At 36.5% G+C, this 4,706-nt stretch overlaps 1 long non-coding RNA gene across 1 annotated transcript; it reads right to left on the bottom strand.

Moving 5' to 3' along the window:
* Positions 1 to 1,137: 1,137 nt before the first annotated feature.
* Positions 1,138 to 2,605, bottom strand: LOC145426253 (uncharacterized). The gene is made up of 3 exons (XR_013906976.1): positions 2,294 to 2,605; positions 2,062 to 2,125; positions 1,138 to 1,663 (listed from the first exon to the last, which is right to left on the bottom strand). It is a non-coding gene; the product is annotated as an uncharacterized LOC145426253 (long non-coding RNA).
* Positions 2,606 to 4,706: the final 2,101 nt, after the last annotated feature.

Raw genomic sequence — 4,706 nt, 5'->3', positions numbered from 1 at the left:
CTTTTCTTCTTCTTCTTTGGTGCAATCCTATAAATACAGTGTACCCCTTTTGTTTCTCCCCTTTTCTACAATTCCCCTGTGGGAGAGGTGGGTGTCATTTATTTCCAACACTTTAAAACACACATATAATGCATATTTAGCCACCTGGATGTTTCTGATTGCGATTTTAGTTCAATTATTGTCATTATTAAGCCTGTTTTTGTTAGATGTTATAAGTGTGTGTATCATAAATGTGTTTTAGGCGCCATAAATGCTAGCATGAATATATACTCCTTGCTAGCTTGGAAGTTGTGGTGGGTTGAGCTAACTCTCTTCCCCAAAGAGAGTAAGCTCAGTGATTTTTTCAATTTTGGGCCCCACAAAATATACTGCTTAAAACGAACTATTATGGATTTCAACATCTTATTTGTTGGTCATATGTACTTATTTTCAGTGATATCTTTTATAGCAGGAAATCAAACAGGTGTATAATTTTTTTCTGTCTCTATTGCCATATTTTTCAAGGAACCCATATTTCACAACAGCATAATAAAACAGGAAATTCTGTTTTGCCACCCAAATATTTTTAGTGGCCCCCATATGGTAGCCTCTATGAAAAAAATCTTGAGGTGCAACTGGGGGTATGATCAGAAACATTATTTCAGTAACTCCAGGGTTCAACCTAAATGGTTCCGGTTCATAGAAAATGGGGCTGGTGTCACATTGAAATGGAACGCGGCCCTTCTGTGGAAGAAAGGTAACAGCAGCAATGGGACGTCCCACACTATAAAATCTAATTAGTTCACAGAACTCAAAAAAACAATGCAAACTCATTGCCTCAAAAAAATTGAGTAAAGTTTTACTTACGATAATTAAGTTAGGGCAACTTACTCATTTTGAGTACACTGTACAACCTTGTTAGTTCCCAGAACTCAAAAAAACTATGCAAACTCGTTGCCTCAAAAAAAACACTAAGTAAAGCTTACTTAAGTTGACTTTTAGGACAACTTGTTCATTGCAAGTCTGCAGTATTAAGAATAACTTGATATTTCTGACTGTACAATACTAATTGTTTACTTACTGACAAACATTTCAAGTTCAACAAATGAAAAAACAATTTGTGGTAACCTGAATATGATTAAAAATAATTAACAACACTTTTTGTAGTGATGTTAAAATGAGCCCAACTTTTATTTTCAAATGCAAAAAAGTATAACAGCCAACATACTGGACACTGTTCTCTTGAACAACAAACAATTATATTGCCATCACTGTTATAATCTTACAATGAAACAAAGTCTCAGATTTAATTATTAAGAAAATAAGTTTAGACCTACCACAAGTTTGTTTTGTACATACATTACTTATATAATCAAAATAAAATATTTATTTTTCTGTCACAAGTGCAGTCTCTGATTTAAACAACACATTTGTTTTCCATTCCAACACAGGAGCTGGAATGTTGTATTATTTTAAGGATGGCTTGTTTCCAGTCCAGGCATTACTGCCTGAATGACTATCATGGATCGAGGTGATCCAAATGTAGGTGCAGAAGAAAGTCTTTAACTTCCCTTAAGTACAGTGGCAGTGGATGTGGGTTGGAGATGCAATGAGCTTGAACCTGCAGGCGACCATCTTCACTGACCACACCATCTGTGATGGAGGACTCATCTCTCCTGGTGTCCTGCAAGCAAGCAATCATATTTTTTGGAACACGAACTTAATTGCTTTCTTAAAACATTTTTTCCCCTGCATTTGGTATAGAACAGACTCAAATTTAGACAATCTCAGGCTCCCTCCCCACCGGGGAGGTGACATTCAATGTCCCACTTGTCAGTCTGGATAGCCGTGACCACCACCAAACATACAATAATGTCATGAAAGCATCATTTTAAAAAGGGCTATGCAAACATGGCTAATAACTTTTATTCTAATGATGTGCAAAATGATTTGGGCACAAAACAAAGTTTGCTGTTAGAAAACCTGCAGACTTCACTAAATACAGTGTAGACCCTCTAAACTAAGTTCGTAATGTGATCTTTCAAGAAATGCAGACCAAACTGTTGTTGTTTGTTTACTTACACAGCATGTCTTGTAGAATTAACTGGAGTCAACAGCAACAGCATAGTGCAGTCATATCTCAAGTCTAATAACAGAAGACAGGAAAAGATTAGTGAAGAAACAACTTCCTCAAACCAAAGCACAAATAAAACAATAAGTAAAACAGGCTGATCTAAAGTATGATTAAAGTTCAGCCTGATTAATAGAAATGTCACTGACAATTGCTAATATATTGGAAAACCAAAACACTTACCACTGAGTTGATGTCTTTCTGTCCAACAGCAGGAGTGCTGGTCCCGAAACTCAAAGACAGTAAGAAGCAAGCAGAGGGAGAAAGAACAGAACATTTTTTAGAACCTGATTTGATCCTTAATGGCTGTGCAGTCATAATAACTTACAAGACAGAAGGTCAATGTAGACCCCATACAACCAAATTAGACTAACACATATAGTATTAAAAACACCATCTACTGATGGTGTCTGAATGTGTGGTATTGGCACTGTCAGTTTAGGCCTAAAGATATATGTGTTTTAAAAAAAGACCACCTAATTTAAATATAATCATTACATGCTTGTTAAAAGTTAACTTCCAATATATAAAGTTTCTAATAAGCAAAATGACCAGATCTAACATATGGCAGGGTTTATATGTAACATAATGTTTCTTATGATTTAACTGTGGAATATAACTTAATTCTTTAGAAGGACAAGCTATGTTACTTTATTCTCAAGTATAAAGCCAACCTAGACTTTAACCATTTAACAGGCCACTAATCTGGATTATAGCTTTCACAACAAAACCTGTTTTTAAACACATTTTTTTAAACAAAATAAATACTATTGTTATTATTATTATTTAAAATGTAATTAAACAGAAAAGTGGTTAAATACAAAAGCAGTTTGCTTATGTTGTTAAAGAAAGGCTAGATTTGACATTAATAGATGCCACAGATGTTCAAAAGCTGCCTCAAAGCATTAAAAAAAATAAATGTCTCCAAAAACGTCGGAGCATTTTTGCAAATATGTGATGTTTTGATAAATTAAGTACATATTTGAGCATTACACAGCTACATCCTCGCCTGAAAATATCTTAAAAGTTTATTTTGTGACCCAGAAAAAGTAATATTTAAAAGTTTTTTAGCCGCGCTTCTCTGCGTTTACAAGCACACACAAGTACACACAGGCTCCGACAACTGCGGCCGACAAATGCGATCTTCCTTTTCCCCAGATTACCCTTTCTGGGTACAAATACAGGCCATTTACTTTTTACCAAGCATTAAACATTAAGTCTCTCTCTTCTAAATGATTTAATAATGATCAACATATTTATTCTGCCTTACAGAAACAGCATTGCACATACTGAAGGCTCTCACTACTTGATAAAAGTCTGTTCATTTCCTTTGTATCCAGCCTCTGTTTTGATCTTCCAGTTCAGCCTGTTTTCCATGTACTACAAGTACCAGGTACTTGTACATCTCCCCAGCTGATGATTGTTTCCAGATCACATCACAAAATCATCCACCAGCGCTTTACACTCCTCCTCCTGCCATCACTAATACATCCAGCCTCTGCAGAATCATGAGGGTATTTCTGAAGGTGTCTTGACTCAGACTTGTACTGAATGTCTGAGTGTATGAAGTCCAGGACAGAACTGTCCACCTGTGGAGCTCCTGCTGCACATCACTAAATCAGAAAGAGAGCTCGGCCCAGTCTCACATACTGTGGTCAGTCTGTCAGGCAGTCAGTGATCCATGAGGTGGTGTTTACTGATATTACTGTAGTTTTTTCTCACTAGCAGCAGCTGAATCATTTTTCAATGCACTTGAGAAATCAAAGAAGGTGATCATTAACCCTGCAGGAAGTAGATGATTTCATCATCCAAGTTCAACAACTACAATCCATCACAATAACTGATCTCTCAAAGCATACATGGCTCTCTTATACCTAAATACAGATGAAGGATTAAACTGCTCACCCTACTGTCTAAAACAGGTATGAACAACAGGACTGCAACAGCTTAGGTTTTTCCTCATTTATCTGTTCATTGCCCTTCTTTTCTGTGCTGCAGGCTGTGACCCAGTAATCAGTCTTAATGTGCCATCTTGAAGCATGTTTGAGTTTCTAAAATGCACCAGGAAAGGGGAGATGTGGAGGATCTACTATATCCTGAGCAAAGTGTTTTTTACCAATGATGTATAAAAGAGACATAACAAACAGGGAGTGGAAACAGGACTCTGTAAATATGTAGGAGTGTGCTGCAACAAAACAATGGACAGCAGCATCTGTGCCAAACATAATTTTTAACTGACTTTGCTTCAATGGCTCAGAGGCATGAATATATGTTGTCTTAGCTCCTTTCTCTTCATGTCTTCTTCACCTTGTCTGCTCACCTGTCATGTGTGAGGGACTGAGCTGCAATTTGATGATTGGGGAAATAAGAGCAAAGGAATCAAGGATGTAGAAACCAAAAAAAAATGAAAGAGAGGGGGAAGAATTTGTTTATGTGTTAACTTAACTGTTAAATTGCATTCAGTATATCCTGGGTAAGAAAATTATTCTGTCTCTGGCACAGACTTAAAAGTCTCACTCATCACACGGACCCAGCCAAATACTTTAGTAGTAGTCTGCTGTAACGAAACAATGGATGTGCTATATTTAACTGGCAT

Source organism: Astatotilapia calliptera, chromosome 3, assembly GCF_964374335.1.
Source record: "Astatotilapia calliptera chromosome 3, fAstCal68.1, whole genome shotgun sequence".
NCBI classification, from domain to species: Eukaryota; Metazoa; Chordata; class Actinopteri; order Cichliformes; family Cichlidae; genus Astatotilapia; species Astatotilapia calliptera.
Note: the sequence above shows the minus strand (reverse complement) of the source record. Positions and strands in the feature narration are given on the sequence as shown.